Genomic DNA, 18,395 nt, shown 5'->3' with positions numbered 1-18,395 from the left:
CATGATTTTCTGTTTGAGAAATGGTCACACTATGTTATTTTTATTTATACATTTAGACCTGAAACGCCTGCTAATAATGCATTATATAGCCTGCATATACACACATATGTGTTTCCCGGTTTCAATGGGTTAAATAAACGTTATTTTGAAAGCAAGCACTTTTGTCATCATTGTAACAAAAAAGACAGGACCGGAAAAGTCTTTATCGTATGTAGGGGTGCCCTGGAATATTTTTTTGGACACAGGGGTGCCTTGGCAGCAGAAATGTTGAGAACCCCTGCACTACACATCCTAGTGGCCCCATCACACTCCTGATCCATTCAATATACTCGATATCACGACGCCCGTCCACATTCAACCTCGCTCGCCCCCGCGGCTAATTTAGCAGCTAACCATGGCGCGTTCCAACAGCCCTCGAAAAACGAACACTCCATACACAACGGACCCTCCTTTTTTTGTATTTTATTTTTTTATAATTTTTTAAACAAACACATAAACAAACATGACAACACACAATAGGATATACAAATACACATGTGCTCCAGCTCGTACCCCCCTCTCCCGGACCCCCCATTGGATAATCCAACCATTATAATTTGTTCCTAACCAGACACTACCATTATATGCTGGCTTTTATTCTCTCCACCACTTCTAACCACATTGCCATTTTGGATTCATTGAGACCCAAAATTCTAGCTGTTGATATTTCTTGATAAATCACATCGAGATATGTAAGAATCCAGACCTTACGGCACATTTTTTCCGGTTGAAACCATCGTGATGCTATCAGCTTTTTAGCCACTGTGATACCGGATAAAACCAATCTCTTTAGCTGTGGAGGTACTGCATGCTCAAAGACATCATTCAGCAGTAATACAGAGGGGTGTACAGGTATATCCAGAGTTAAGAGATTTGACAATTGCTGGGTCACTTCTTTCCAAAATATCTTAACTGGTGGGCAGTCCCAGTACATGTGCATAAATGTCCCTTCGTCCCCATTTGTACATAAGGAGCATTTGGAGTCAACGGACCCTCCTATATTGTTTCTCCGCGGCTGTTGGTCACTAGAATTTCATAACGATACAAAAAATAACCTACACACATTGGCATTCACTCCTAAACACTAACAGCCATCCATCAATCATATATATTTAGCAAAACACATTGTCTCAGTTATAAACATCCATCCATTTTCAGTGCTTGTTTATTGCATTCCCCAACCTAAACACCGCCCGTTACGTAACTTTTTTCAATACCTTCCACGCACCCATTCTCATCGCGCTAAGAGCGTCCGTATCACAATACACGCAATAAACATTTACATTGTACACAGCCTAAACTAAACGATCGTTCATAAGAGCTTACTGTATTGAAGCCGTGCGCCGAAACAGTGAAATAGACGCCCAGGTGAACATGCTCCTCCCGGGATGTTTGCCGAACATTTCCTTTTTTAACTAACTTCCTCACGGTTAGCAGGCAACTACGATCCCTCCTTAATCAAGCTCTAAACGGCCAGATTACGGCAGGACAGCTGCTACGTCCAGTGAAAGGCCCCGCCCGTAGAAACACAGGGTATCGGCTAGCCTGGACGAACCTCTAAGCTTGTACATGCTCACCCAAAGCAGGCCTCCGTTCGTCTATTTCCACCATTTGGGATCTCCACGACCCGTAACGATCTTGTCATATGTGAGCTTTCTTTCATAACCGTCTGATTCCGCGTGGTGTACAGCGTTGGAACGAAGCCTGAAAGTACCATCGCGTTATGCCCGACATGCTATGCCCCAGTGTCTGCTGCTTGAGAGGCGACATTCGACGGAGACATGATGTTCCAGGCGCATCAACACACATCAAACACACCCGCTGTACATTACACGAAAAAAACCACCTCTCTTACCATACAACTCCTGAAGACGGCCAGTGGCTCGACAACCCCATCCTGGCTGGTAATTCAGAATGTACCCTAGCATACTTCCAAAACGCTATAGATGGATTTTGGCAACGATCAAATACCAACCATCAAAACGCAGTATGCTTCCGTCAATTACGAGTAACCTACGAAGATTCCTGCTTAAAATTGACCCTGCACATTATGACATTATCGAACGTTACACTGTACCCGCCACCTCATCATTGTCTCCACCCAGCAGACACCTCTGCCTCGGCGACACCCATGAAGTTATTGCGGGTTCTATTACAACCCCAGACAACCTGGACGCTTTGTATTTCGGCATTACGGCCTTGTGTCTCACTCACCTGATTTACGCAGATTTGAAGAACGTTCTTGTGATGCGATTTCGATTGTCAGGCGCCGATGTCCAACGAGCGTCCTGCTCGTTTTGCCGAAAAAGTAAACGTGCCAGCCACGGTCACGAGCACCATCTATCGTAATCAGACTAGAGGTTTCTGATTGTATAATCTACTCTGCGTTGTGTTTCTATAGTTCTAAGTCTGTTACTGTTGTTGCACTGCGGAGGAAGGAAATCCATGAGAGTGTAGTTATTTCTCAAGTGGTGGTTTATTAAAATCCACAGAGTATACAAAAATGATCTGTTTCAATCAAATGGAATGTGCAATGATATAAGTGTACTCCGGTACTATGCCACCGACCACTGATATCAGACTAATCAAAAGCAGTTAAAAGAATGATCTTCTTCAATGGCGTCGGTTTGTTGATTCTCTTGTCGCCAGGAGACAAAGGGATTGTATTCTCGTGCAGTGTCTTCAGGCAGTCCTCTGTCCGTCTCGCTATGCATAGAATGTTCTCAAGCGGCCTCTTCTTGTCTGTCTTTGTGCAGCCTGTTTTAAAGGTTAAACTCCTCCTCTAGAAAACGTTGAACTAGTATGTCAGAGGGTGGTTCTTCTACGTCCTGATTGGCTAAAGCTTATAGCGGCCATTTTGATTTTTAGAGTCAGCGGCCATCTTGTCAAAAAGAGGCAGTCCTTCAATTTTTGAGGACTAAATACTACTTCTTGAGTTTTCGCATTCAAAGTATACAACATCTAATTTTACCAACTAATAGATTAGAAATGAATTATAACTATACTTTAACAATGAGTGTAAGTCTTTTCCTGGTTTTAATTGGTATTTAGAACCTGTATTTAGCCCTATTTACTGTTTTTAACAAGAACAAAGGAATTCTATCTTTCTATTTATAGAATCTTCAAATGATTACTTATTTTAGTCTACTTGGTTTTAAGACAACCTGTTGTATTTAACATTATCTTTGAAGTTAGATTACTTTTCTAAGTGTATTTACTAGTGTTGTCACGATACTGGAATTTTGACTTCGATACGATACCTTGAAAAGTATCGATACTTCGATACCATTTCGATATAAAAAAAAATATATATATATATATATATTTTTTTAAACAAATTTAGCTTTTGTTGCTGGTTGATTCTCCTCAGCTTCTCTTTGGTACTATAAGAGAAGATAAATATAACACTTTTAAAACCCTTTGTTTATCTTTAGATCACACATTTAAAAATAACTGTTCATCTCACTTCAATCATTTTAATTGCAGATGCAGAACAAGGTATTTTCCCAAGCAGACAGATGTAAACACTGTAATCTGTGTTGCATGTACCTGACAAACTGAACTGTTTGTATTACAGTTAGTAACAGTTTCGATTTTTATTTAAAGATAACAAGAGCGAGAGAGAGAGATAGATAGAGAGAGTAGAGAGAGAGAGAGAGAGAGAGAGAGAGAGAGAGGCTATGCTCGGAGCATTTTAGTAACGTTACATTTTCAACAAGATTGCTGCTATTTAAACACTTCATGGAAACGGGGTAACGTTAACCTTATGTCGACTGTAGTATTGTATGACCTCGACATAACGTTTAAACGTTAACGTTACTCCGTTTCCATGCAGTAATTGTAAAAGTGGCCAGCTAAGCTAACGGAGCTAACGGCTAGCAGTAGCTAGCTCTAACGTTACAACGAATCAGCTGTTGATATTATGCGCCATCAGTAGACAACGTATCATGTATTAAACTAGAGTTAATGGTTTAATGCTTCAGTCACAGTGACGTTGAAAGAGCAGCTGTCACGAACCTCTCATTTCTTTATGGAGATCCTCGTTGGCACTGCTCTAACACCGCTTGCAAATAGCATTGGGGCAGCTTTAGCTTGTCCTTCGTTGTTTACTCAAACCCGAAGTACCTCCAAACAGCACTTCTGCTGTTTTCTTTATCCACAAGCACAAGTTGCGGAGGCTCTGCATCTTCAGCTAAAATGTTTATTTACAAACTGAAGACGGCTCTGAGGGGGAGGGCTGGACTCGGAGCAGGCGGAGGGGCAAGCGTGCTCTGAACAGCGCGTCAACAACTTGCTGTAGAACACTCGCCAGCTGGTACCGATACTGCAGAAAGTATAGGTATTTCTGGAAATGAGTATCGAAACCATTTTAAATATTCAGTATCGATATGTATCGATACTTCGATATTTTTGACAACACTAGTATTTACCCATATTTTGCCACCATCTCTTCTTATTTTAACCTATATTTCTGGCTTAATTATACTTTGCAAAGGTGGATAAGAGTCTAGTTTGGTCTTATCTTAAATAATACACTATGTTATAAGAGTCTAGTTTGGTCTTATCTTAAATAATACACTATGTTATAAAAGTTGAGACTAACTCTCCTTATAGGATTAATAAGGTGATAGGCCAAATGGTGGCCTCCTGTTGTCAGGAATCAGGTCTAACCAGGTGTTCGCACCCCCAAAATAGCTTGGGGGGTTTTCTACTCAACATTTGGGTGTCACCTCCTGTAATCTATTGTTCTATTGAAATGTTTCACTTTAGCCGGCTATAAACCCAAATTCCCTTCTGTTACTAAGTTCCAACGTGGGGGGAGAAGACAAAGCCTGTGTTTACTGTTACCACTGTATACTAGATTTAATCAATCAGGCTCGCCGCAACCCTTCCTGTGTTTACAGACAGAGACCCTGCAGTATCTCTCCTAGAGTTATCTGACTATTTTGGCTATTCCTCCAGTATATAATATAATCAATATTATCTTTAGTCATGGTTAGTTTTAGAATACCTGTATCTTAATAATCTTCTTTTACACTATAAGAACAATATGAGACTTATCTAAAGTGTTGTGCGCTTGCCTTACAGAGTCCAATTCCTCCCCATAGCCGGTGACCTTTTTATTGGGAAATCAAGATTTACAACCATATTTCCTAACCCATAACAGTTTGAGAATGGAATTATACCACAGGAGCTAAGTTATTTATTTACCACATAATGTTTACTGTCTGCCTACTGCTGGCATCTCAGGTTATATGACAGTGCTGCCATCTAGTGGGCCAGAGGTGGTAGTGTTTAGCGCAAGTGCGTCACTTCCTGTAGGAGACGTTGAACTGACGTTGAACTTGCCCAGACTTGTTAGAGAACAGACGGGAGAAATGCATCCAGCGTTGGTCACGTAATGTTATAGTTTGACGGTGACCAAGGATGTAAAGTTGCTTACCAAGCGGACATTATACCACCAAGAGAGAGTGAGTTTTTAGTAACCAGCTAATTCGATGTTTAGTAAACGTCTGGGATTAGCACATTACAGCGGACTATAGTATTCCCCATTTATTGTTAGCAGTTAGCCGAAGCTAGCTAGCTCGGAGCTAATACCTAACGTAGCTCCAGCTCATGCGTTGATAGCTGCTCTATACTGGACATATCAGACGATATATAGCACAGACCAGAGGACATTTAGATAGGGTCTGTGTCGAAGGGACTCTGTAAAAGGACACAACCAGTCCTATGTAGTAGCCACTAGCAGTAGCCTGTTGTACAGAGGGACCAGCGTGTCTTCAGTAGCTGTCGGCGTGCAGCACTACGGAGCGGAGCGAGACACTCGGATCCACCACAGCGGAGCATCTGGTCTGCAGGAGCAGACTGGTGGCGCCAATCGGACCGGGCAGCGTCTTCCCGCCTTCATCACCACGCAGCGGTCGACTACTCCTCGTTACAGAACCCATCCGGGTTCTTTCTCACCACCAGGATTACTAACTCTCTCCACCTCTCTCGTACTGCAGAGGGAATTGTTTCTCTGCTGCAGTGGTAACCACGGCAACGTTTGGCCAGAACACTTTAATAGAACCATTTGGGCGCCCATCTAAATTTAGTTATAGTATTTAATTAGGCATTGTGTAAAGTGATAATAATATTTGTATGTATGTTTTTTCCCCGTTTTGCTTATATAAAAATGGCATTATGATTCAAACAGTTTCCTCGCTCTTTCTAGTTTAGGTGACTCCTTTTTAAGTTATTCACTCAGTTGTGTAATTGGTACAATTAGTTTAGCAGTTAAGGCATCCTACCAAACCCCCTAAGGTGAAATTTATATACAGTCCTCTAAGCTCCCGCACATAACCGTCTCGGCCAGTCCTACCAGCGGCCATCAGGCTCCACAACAGTGGGCAGGGACTGCTGCCAGACATCCAACTACAACTACTAGGAACCTAAAAAGAACAATAACACTACCTTATGCATACTACACCTTATGTGAATAATGTATATTTCAGTTAGTTAGTTAGTTAGTTAATTATATTGTTTACACTGCTTGTTTTTACTACCTGTACCTCCCCTCCCCTCCCCCATGCTGCTATGATGCCTGAATTTTCCCAAGGGGATCAATAAAGGAATATCTTATTATTTATACCACTGGCTACATTGGTTATATTATCCACAGTTGTTAAGAATAAAGGTAAAATGTCCTCAGTTGTGCTATTATGTGCTATATATATATCAATGTGTTCTCTGTATATATCATAAGTGCAGTAATGTTGTTGTAACACTATGGGGCGCTCTAACTAAAGGTAGAGGCGCACATCTGTTCCACGTACTGAGCCTATAAAAGGCGTGTGTCCACCTGCTCATCTCTCTCTCTCTCATCCTCTCAGCTGCACCTTGAAGTAGCAGGTGCACGCTGCAACAATGTTTATGACGAATGTGAAATAAACCAAGCCAAAAAGGCTAAATAGTTCATCGTCTCTCATCGATTCCTTTCCTCCGAATGCAACGCAAAGATAAGCTGCAGTCATTATCTTAACAGGTTATGGGCCCAGGAGTCATTCGGAGAGAATTAATGATATTTAACCAATGTTAGAAAGTCGCAACGGACCGCGTGCTAACGGGATAGCAAGACAAAGCTAACATGGAACATCGAGGAACAAGCCGGTTGCCTCGACTGATGTTCGACGGCGATGAGACTAAGTATGAACTATGGGAGATTAAAGTGTTGGGGCACCTTCACCTATTAGGGTTGAAGAAAACTATCCTGGGACAACCGAATGGTGAAGAAGAGGTAGCGACAGACGCAAAGAAAAATGCGGATGCCTACGCAGAGCTAATCAAACTGTTAGGGTTTGAACCGACCTCAAACGCACGGCACAGACAGGAAGTTCAGAGTTAGCCAAATACTAGGGCGTATTTATTTACAGAGTCACAAAAGGGGTAAAGTAACAATTATGAAACAACAAGGGAGACTGCCATCGGCAGAGTTCTCTGCGGCTCTGCAGATCCTCCTGGTGATAGCGGTGGGGAATTGGTACTTGACGTTGTAGCGGCTCTGCAGATACTCCCAGCTTTAACTCGAGGTGGAAAACGGAGAGAGAGAGATATCAATAACAGTCCAACGAAACACAGAGGCTGTGTGGTTCCCTCCTCCCTTAGCTGTGTCCAGAACCAATGAACCGTGCCAATCTTCAGTGTTCTCCACAACACATGCAACAATGTTTATGACGAATGTGAAATAAACCAAGCCAAAAAGGCTAAATAGTTCATCGTTTCTCATCGATTCCTTTCCTCCGAATGCAACGCAAAGATAAGCTGCAGTCATTATCTTAACAGGTTATGGGCCCAGGAGTCATTCGGAGAGAATTAATGATATTTAACCAATGTTAGAAAGTCGCAACGGACCGCGTGCTAACGGGATAGCAAGACAAAGCTAACATGGAACATCGAGGAACAAGCCGGTTGCCTCGACTGATGTTCGACGGCGATGAGACTAAGTATGAACTATGGGAGATTAAAGTGTTGGGGCACCTTCACCTATTAGGGTTGAAGAAAACTATCCTGGGACAACCGAATGGTGAAGAAGAGGTAGCGACAGACGCAAAGAAAAATGCGGATGCCTACGCAGAGCTAATCAAACTGTTAGGGTTTGAACCGACCTCAAATGCACGGCACAGACAGGAAGTTCAGAGTTAGCCAAATACTAGGGCGTATTTATTTACAGAGTCACAAAAGGGGTAAAGTAACAATTATGAAACAACAAGGGAGACTGCGATCAGCAGAGTTCTCTGCGGCTCTGCAGATCCTCCTGGTGATAGCGGTGGGGAATCGGTACTTGACGTTGTAGCGGCTCAGCAGATACTCCCAGCTTTAACTCGAGGTGGAAAACGGAGAGAGAGAGAGATATCAATAACAGTCCAACGAAACACAGAGGCTGTGTGGTTCCCTCCTCCCTTAGCTGTGTCCAGAACCAATGAACCGTGCCAATCTTCAGTGTTCTCCACAACACACAAGTTAGCTGAGTTTAGTGCAAACAGAAATGATATCTTCAGTGTCTCTTCTAAACACACACTTCAACTGAGTCCAGTGCAAGCAAAAATGCTAATCTTCGGTGTTCGTCACACACACAGACAGAATAATCCAGAGGGGTTTGGTTCCAACTCACCCAAGCGCAAACGCGTAAAGCGGGTAAACGAGGCGCAGCTCCAAATGGGGAACAAGGTTCTCATCAGCGGATCTCCACAGAAAGTCCTGGAGGGAAAGTAGACGAGGTACAGCAACGGGGAAAAAGCAGGCAAAGCAGTTGTATTCCAAAACGACCCGACATCGATTGAAGGGAAGTCCCAGTATAAAAAGCCTCTGGGGCGCTAATCAAAAACTATGACAGGTGCGCGCTGGAATTGATACTTGCTCCAAAAGCGTGTGGCGGGGAATGCACCAATCAACACAGCACCTTAAAGGAGCGGAGCGTGTGGCGGGGAACGGACCAATCATCACAGTACCTTAAGAAGCCTGTGGCGGGGAATGAACCAATCCTCACAGTACCCCCCCCTCCACGGGAGCCACCCGGCGACCCACTCGGCCCCGGCCTGCCCGGACGGGACCGAAGGAAGCCAGCGATCAGGGGCACTGGAGAGGGGGACAAAGACAGAGGCCTGGAGAGGGGGACCGGAGACGGGGACAGAGGACCGGCGAGGGAGGCCGGAGACGGGGACTGGGACCCGGTGAGGGGGCTGGACGGCACCTGAAGACACTGGGCATGACAGGAGGGGCTCCACCCCCTGATGGTGCCGGAGGACCAGGCGATGTGGGGCTCATGCAGCGCGAGCCAGGGCCGACCCAGGACTACCGGGACAAGAGGAGAGCTGGTGATGAAAAACTGGAGTCTCTCAACGTGGTTACCAGCAATGGTGAGAAGGACTGGACAGGTGCGTTGAGTGATGTCAGCCAGGCGGCGATGATCCAGCGCAAAGACCTCCAAGGGCCTCTCGAGGTCCTCAAGTGGAATGTTGGCCCGGGTGGCAAACTCAACGTCCAGGAAACTCCCATCAGCACCAGAGTCAATGAGTGCACCCACCGTCGCCCGCTGGTCCACCCAGGCTAGGGTGACGTTTGTCAGACGGTTAGGTGGTGCACGGGTGGGGGAACAGGAAAAACGGCTCACCAGGATCTCCCGGGGTCCCGGCGAGCCTGGTCTTCTTGGCCGGGTAGGGCAATTGGAGACACAGTGTCCATCCCGGCCGCAGTAGAGGCAAAGGCCGGACCTGAGCCTGGACTCCCGTTCGGCCGGGCTAAGGCGGGTGCGTCCCAGCTGCATGGGTTCCTCCTCGGTCACAGCTCGGGAGAGAAAAACCCCACCAGTCACGGAGGGGGCAGGACGGTCAGCACTGTAGAGGCGGCTGCCGGGAAGGGAAGCCCCCAAGCGGAGGTCGATGGCACAGTCGTAAGGCTGGTGAGGCGGAAGGGCCTGAGCCCGGGACTTACTGAAAACCTCCTCGAGGTCGTGGTACTCGGGGGGTACGTCTGGGGGTCCCAGTCGTGCTCGCTCACGCCTTCTCTCCCGGAGGCGTCCGTCGATGCGGATAGCGAGGCTGATCAGGCCCTCGAGAGAATCGGGCTCCTCTTGGGTCGCGAGCTGGTCCCTTACTGCGTCGTTGAGCCCCCTCAGGAAGGTGAGACGAAGCGCTTGATTGTTCCAACCGCTCTCCGTTGCGGCCAGTCTGAACTCCAGCGCGTAGTCTCTGACACTGCCACTGTCCTGCCGGAAGGTGCCCAACCGAGCTCCTGGGTCCTGGCCACGGGCTGGGTGGTGGAAAACCCTGCGGAGCTCTGCCACGAAGTCTGGGTAGGAAAAACAGAAATCAGCCCCCATTGCCCAGGAGGCAGTAACCCACTGTGCTGCTCGGCCCGTGAGCAGGTTAGTCATGTAGGCTACTCGGGATCCCTCTGACGAAAAACGGCTGGGTTGATGAAGGAAGACCAACTCACACTGCATGATGAATGTGGCACAATCCTTGAAGTTACCCTCGAACAGACGTGGTTCGGAGAGACGGGGCTCCCGAGGTGCGAGGTCTGCCGCGGGTGGAGAGCTGGCTGAGACTCCTGGGACAGGTGGGGTTAAAAGCAGAGTGTTTAATGCTGTACTGAGAGCCTGAAGCTGGTGCAGAACAACAGCCTGCTGATACCCCTGGGTAGTCTGCTGGGTGGCCAGAGTGTCAATGGCATCCAGAATAAGCTGCACCTCGGCCCGGAGGTCCTGTAAAGCAGCCGCAGCCGGTCGCTGACCAACTCGATCTGGACCGCCAACGCTGCCCTGACCCTGTCTGTGTCGGCTGAAGTCGTCATGGTCGGGTCGTAATATTAGGGTTTGAACCGACCTCAAACGCACGGCACAGACAGGAAGTTCAGAGTTAGCCAAATACTAGGGCGTATTTATTTACAGTCACAAAAGGGGTAAAGTAACAATTATGAAACAACAAGGGAGACTGCCATCGGCAGAGTTCTCTGCGGCTCTGCAGATCCTCCTGGTGATAGCGGTGGGGAATCGGTACTTGACGTTGTAGCGGCTCTGCAGATACTCCCAGCTTTAACTCGAGATGGAAAACGGAGAGAGAGAGAGATATCAATAACAGTCCAACTAAACACAGAGGCTGTGTGGTTCCCTCCTCCCTTAGCTGTGTCCAGAACCAATGAACCGTGCCAATCTTCAGTGTTCTCCACAACACACAAGTTAGCTGAGTTTAGTGCAAACAGAAATGATATCTTCAGTGTCTCTTCTAAACACACACTTCAACTGAGTCCAGTGCAAGCAAAAATGCTAATCTTCGGTGTTCGTCACACACACAGACAGAATAATCCAGAGGGGTTTGGTTCCAACTCACCCAAGCGCAAACGCGTAAAGCGGGTAAACGAGGCGCAGCTCCAAACGGGGAACAAGGTTCTCATCAGCGGATCTCCACAGAAAGTCCTGGAGGGAAAGTAGACGAGGTACAGCAACGGGGAAAAAGCAGGCAAAGCAGTTGTATTCCAAAACGACCCGACATCGATTGAAGGGAAGTCCCAGTATAAAAAGCCTCTGGGGCGCTAATCAAAAACTATGACAGGTGCGCGCTGGAATTGATACTTGCTCCAAAAGCGTGTGGCGGGGAATGCACCAATCAACACAGCACCTTAAAGGAGCGGAGCGTGTGGCGGGAATGCATCAATCAACACAGTACCTTAAAGGAGCGGAGCGTGTGGCGGGGAACGGACCAATCATCACAGTACCTTAAGAAGCCTGTGGCGGGGAATGAACCAATCCTCACACAAACTGCTAGACGACAAGAGCCTTTCATTAATTATGAGGGATGATTTTGTGGGGAGATGACTTCCGGTGGCATGGACTGAACACAGCTTGCGTCGTGTCGCATCAAACCCTCAAATTATCACTATTTTTGAACCCATAATGAACAGAAACTAAGTTGACTTCACCTCGACATTTATCAGCTCCTTTTATTTTGTAAGCAGATTCTTTCAAAACGATCTAATCGTCCTTGAACAAACACATGTCCACGCGTGCACAAACAAAGTTCACAATGGAGAACGCTGACCTAGCGGTGCTCATGAGAACAATTGTACGAGAAGAACTTGCTACAGGACTCGAAGCCAATCTAAAGCCGATCAAGGATCATCTAACCAAAATCCAGCTAAAGGTAACATCATGCCTGGACAAGATTGACTCTCTTGAGACGGCTGCCAATGACACTGATCAAAGGCTGTTACAACTGGAAGCGGAGAATAAATCACTATCTGAGGAAGTTAAATCATTAAAACAGAAGACGGAATCGCTTGAGGACCACAGCAGAAGACTCAACGTGAGAATCTTTGGGCTACCAGAAGGAACAGAACAAGGCAACCCGACACTGTTTGTAAACGAAATGCTGAGCGAACTTTTTGGTCAAGATCTAGGACGTCCACCTCACTTGGTCAATATCGCTCACCGCATCGGAGCAAATAAAGGCAAGACGCGATGCCTAATCGCTAAACTCAACAACTCTGATATAAGACAGAAGGTTGTGCGTCTTGCCGGTGGGAAAGCTAAAGAGCCAGGCGGGCTACAGTACAAAGGACATAAAATCAGCATCTTCCGTGATGCCACAGCAGAACAACGCAAGCAGCAAGCCTCCTTTGATGAGCTCAGATCACTTTTACGCAAAACAAAACTGCGCTACGGGGTGGCTCACCCTGCGAAGCTGCTCATCACCTTCAAGGATAAGACTCACTCCTTCACCGAAGCATCGGAGGCAATGGACTTCTACACAACCGAGATCAAGCCCACGCTAGACGCGGAGGCACATTCATCACCAGCGCCGACCTAGGACGAGACTGTCTACTACTGTACATACTGTACATATCATACAGAACACAGGTATGCCCATGGTGGCGCTGTCCACACTGGTCAGCTGAAAATATTGTGAACATTTCAGTCTAACGTGGCCACATGGACTTGGAGTAATATGAAACCCTCTTCTGCTTGGCACTGTTCATGGGTTTAAAAAAAAAAAAAAAAACGTTTCTTTCTAACCATTAGTGCTGCTGTGGATGGTGCTGTTGTCATCATGATTGATGGGGACGTTAATATCACCCATGGCATCACTCTCCTTACCCAATATAACTTGGTCTATATATGGTTTATATTATTCATATATTTGTTTTGCTATTGTTCGAGCCCAGCGCTCCACATTTGCTTTCAGTTTAGCTGGTCGTCCGTACTAATACACATTGGCCGTATTAGGGGGTAGGAAACTGATGGGTGGGGATCGGGCGTTGTGGACAGCGACTCCTACAGGTCGGTTGGTGCGCCTGCGCAGTAGAATCAGGAAGTGTTGGGGGCAGCATGAGCCTCCCACGCGTTACTCCTCGCCACTGAGAGATCGAGCTGCGTAGGTGAAAAGATGCGACTGCTGTTACCTCAAGTACCGGAGGGGACTTGTGCTATGTATGACTTAGTCCACATTGCAGCCGGCTTGTGGGAGGCAAGAAACAGCGTCCGTGACAGGGGAGGGTTGAATTGGATGATACGAAATTGGGATGGGAGAAAATATAGAAAATGGGAGAAAAAGTGGATCAAAACAAAAAAATAATTTGTTTTGCTATTATTATTACAATCTATGTTATTAGCGACAGATATAGTGGTAACTGTGCTGGGTGAATTATTACTGCTGGTATCTTTATTTTATTTTATCTTTATTACCAGTAGTGTTGCTATGGATGGCGCTGTGGTCACCATGACTAATGGGGACGATAGTGTCACCCATAGCATTACTCTCCTTACCCAATATAATTTACCATAAATTAAAGAAAGAAAGAAAAGGAAAAATAATTGATCTCCCTGTTTCCCCTCCAATTTAGTTTTTTGATAATGCATTGGATAGTTACTAACACAGGGAGACCAGTAGAGGGAGCTGTTTGACCAGCTAACATGTCACAACTCTGCAATAGGCAGAAAATGGGAGGTAGGGAGATGGTTATGTGGAATAAGAATACTATGGTATTCTACCCACACGACCGTCTTCTAGTGTGCTTTTCCAGGCTGTTCTCATTATTTCAATTGTATAGCCTACATGTCAGGATCCACTCATATAAATCAGACAGATATGAATAACTTAACGCTGGGCTCGTGGAATGTACGCGGTCTTGGGCAAGCTCTAAAGCGGGGCAAAGTGTTTGCGCATTTAAAGTCTCTTAACGCTGACATAATGTTTATACAAGAAACTCACATAAAAGCTACAGAACAGAGGCGACTGAGGGCTAACTGGATATCTCATGTTTACCAGTCACCTTTCACATCCAAAGCTAGAGGTGTCGCTATTCTTTTTCGCAAGAATATCCCATTCCAGTTTTCCTCAATAGTCACAGATCCAAATGGCAGGTATATTATGATTACTGGAAACATACATTCGTTATTTCGTTCCCTATCACTTTATTGAACATATATGGCCCAAACACTGATGATCCAAATTTCTTCCGCAAGGTATTTGATTTAATTCCAGACCTATAGGCACCACTAATCTATTAATGGGTGGAGACTGTAATATTCATGCTTTGAATATATCTTTACTATATTATTCATGCTGTGAATATATCATTTACGACAGGCGCGCCAGGCGCACCTTGCTTATGTATACCTGACCAGGGGTCCTGCCAGTCAGTTGGCTGCCAGCCGTGAATGGAGTTACACTCATGCTGAACGATACTTACCTTTGAATAAATATATAAACGCTATCTCCTCGTCCTGAAGATTATTCTGTATAAATCGAATACGACATGGTGTCAGAAGCAGGATGAACATGGATATCAACGGAGTCCCGTCGCCACGGATGAATTGGGATTCTCTGGACTTACCGGGAGAATGGAAGAAGTTCAGGCAGCATGCAGAGTTGATGTTTTCGGGCCCACTCAAGAAGAAAGGAGAGGACGAGAAATGTAGCTACCTGCTATTGTGGAGCGGAGAAAGAGGGAGAGACATTCACAACACATGGACTCTCAGTGAAGATGAAGCAAAGGTATTGAAGAGCTACTATGACAATTTCGAAGCATACGTACTTCCAAGGAGGAACACAATTTTCGCCAGGTACAAATTCCATGAGAAAACCCAGCAACCGAGCGAGTCATTCGAACAATTTGTCACTGCATTGAAACTACTGGTGAAAGACTGTGCATATGTGAACAATGATGAGATGGTTAGAGACCGCATAGTGTTTGGCATACACTCAGCAAAAGTAAGAGAGAAACTATTAAACGTTGGATCAGACTTGTCGTTAGACAAAGCGGTAGATATAGCTAGAGCCCACGAGCTAGCACAATCACAGATAAAGAGCTTTACTGGCGCCACGAGCAGCGCGCAGGAGCAGCTCGTGCACGAGGTGCACAGACAGGAACAGAAGTATAGCGCTCAGAGATATCGCCCCAGAGCAGAGTGGACAGAGAGAGCGAACAGAGCGAGCGACACAAACACACGTAAGAACTGTGGATACTGTGGGGGTAGAGCTCACAAGGAAGGGGATAACTGTGTAGCTAGGGGAAAACAGTGCATGAAGTGTGGAAAATGGAACCACTTTGCCAAAGTCTGCAGGGCCGGTAGTTTTCAGAAAAAGTCAGTACACGAGATTAGCATGCGCTCTGAGTCAGGAGAAGAGTCAGACGAACTGTATGTAGACACCGTGACAGACAGACGGTTTGATGCAACAGAACAAGCGTTCGCAGACATACAAGTAGGAAAACAGGGCACAGAGCTTAAATTTAAGTTAGACACAGGTGCACAAGTAAATGTAATTCCTTTGAGAGAGTATCACAGTTTACAAGATAAACGCAAAATACAGCCTACTTCACGCAGACTGACAGGATATGGTGGAGAGAAGCTAGTGGTAAAGGGCACATGCACGTTAAAGTGTAAATACAAAGAGCGTGGCATGTTGTTAGACTTTTACATAGTAGACACTCAGGCACCCCCAGTTCTAGGTTTACAGGCATGCCTGAATATGGACCTCATTAAACTAGTGTTGTCAGTAAATGCACACACAGATAAACAGACCATCATGGAAGAATACCACAACGTGTTTAAAGGGATAGGACTATTCCCAGGAGAGTGTCACATCCATATAGACCCAGACGCCACGCCAGTAGTCTGCCCACTGAGAAGGACACCGATCGCCCTGCGTGGCCGACTAAAGAAGGAGCTACAGAGTATGGAAGACACACAGATCATCGCTAGAATCATCGAACCAACGGAGTGGGTCAGTGCACTGGTCATTGTTGAGAAACCACGCACAGGCAAGCTCAGACTATGTTTGGATCCTAAGGAGCTAAACAAGGCTATCAAGCGCCCGCACTACCCTCTGCCGACACTAGAGGACATCACACCCAGACTAACAGGCGCACGCTATTTCAGCGTACTGGATGCAAGGTCGGGATACTGGTCCATCAAGCTCTCCACAGAATCATCGAAGCTGACGACGTTCAACACGCCGTTTGGACGGTACAGATTCCTACGATTACCATTTGGGCTCGCTTCTGCCCAAGACGAGTTCCAACGAAAAATCGACGAGACATACGAGGGACTGAACGGAGTAGCAGCTATAGTAGATGACATCCTTGTATATGGCGCGACCAGAGAGGAACACGATAAGAACCTACATGCAATGATGGTGAGATCACGGGAGAGAGGCGTTTGGCTCAACGCAGACAAGTGCACCATCGGAGCCACCGAAGTGAGCTACTTCGGGCACATCCTTTCAGCTGACGGCATGAAGCCTGACCCAGGCAAGATAGCTGCCATCAAGGAGATGGAGGCGCCAAAGAGCCGTGCAGAACTGGAGACCGTGCTAGGTATGGTCAACTATCTGGCGAAGTTCGCCCCGAGCCTCTCCGAGATCAACGCACCCATGAGACAGCTGCTTAAACAATCGAATGAGTTCCTGTGGGACGCGCAGCACGACGCTGCATTCCAAAAGATGAAAGACATACTCACCAGTGAACCTGGGCCAGTCCTCATCTACTTTGACCCAGATAAGGAGCTCAGCTTACAAGTGGACGCATCAAAGTATGGTCTGGGTGCTGTGCTGATGCAGGAAGGAAGGCCCATTAGCTACGCATCCAGATCACTCACGGACAGCGAGGTCAACTACGCACAAATCGAAAAGGAGATGTACGCAGTCCTCTATGGATTCAAACGTTTCCACCAATATGCCTACGGTCGCCATGTTATGGTGCAATCTGACCACAAGCCCCTGGAGTCGATCATGAAGAAGCCGATCGCCGCAGCCCCACCGCGGTTACAGAGGATGATACTGCAACTACACAAGTACAACTTCACGATCGTGCACCGCCCTGGGAAAGACATCCCAGTAGCCGACACGCTGTCCAGGAAATCACTCACCTCTCACGACGACGGTCTCAGTGAAGGGATGGACCTTCAGGTACACATGGTGTACAACAGCTTACCTGTACACAACGACAGGCTACAGGAGATCAGAGAAACGACAGACAATGACACACAGCTAAAGCTGCTCAGCCAGGCTATCCTGGAGGGATGGCCTGAGGAAAGAAAACAATGCCCCCAGAACATCACCAAATACTGGAATCACAGAGATGAACTATCCAAGACGAATGGAATAATTTTCAAGGGGGAGAAAATAGTCATCCCTACCAGCCTCAGAGGAGATATGCTGATCAAGATCCATGCAGGCCACATGGGAATGGAAAAATGCAAACTGAGAGCACGAGACATCATGTTCTGGCCTGGAATGGGTAGACATATAGAGCAAGTCGTGGAGAAGTGCTCAATATGCCAAGAGCGCCGCCCATCAAACACCAAGGAGCCCATGATGCCTCATCGTATCCCAGACCGCCCTGTCAGAATGCAGGTAGGTGAATTCCAATGGGTGAAGGCAATCACAGAGACAGAGAGTGTTTACTCTTGAACAGGTTTGACTTTAATAGTAAGAACACAGAGTAAATTCTAAGATAGAACAAGTGCTAATAGCACAAGTGGAAAATAAGGTAAATGGGAGCTTATTGGAGGTCCAGAGTAGGACCGTCCGCGTTATCCCCGAACGCAATTAGTGAAGACCTGACAATGGACAAGCAGAAGAGAGGTATGTTACATAGACACCAAATACCAACATTCCACACACACCCCCGTGACAGCCAATCAGGAACCACCCCTAAGTGACAGCACTAATTGACAGGGAAATGACAGGTGACAAGCCCAGTGACATATGCCAGGAATGTGGGTGGTCACCGACCGAGGTCGGTGTCCAGAACGTAACAGTACCCTCCCCCGACGAACGGCACCAGACGTTCACCTAGGAGCCTCGGGATTCAGCCGCCGG

Source organism: Notolepis coatsorum, assembly GCF_963971535.1.
Source record: "Notolepis coatsorum genome assembly, chromosome: 6".
NCBI lineage: Eukaryota > Metazoa > Chordata > Actinopteri > Aulopiformes > Paralepididae > Notolepis > Notolepis coatsorum.
Note: the sequence above shows the minus strand (reverse complement) of the source record.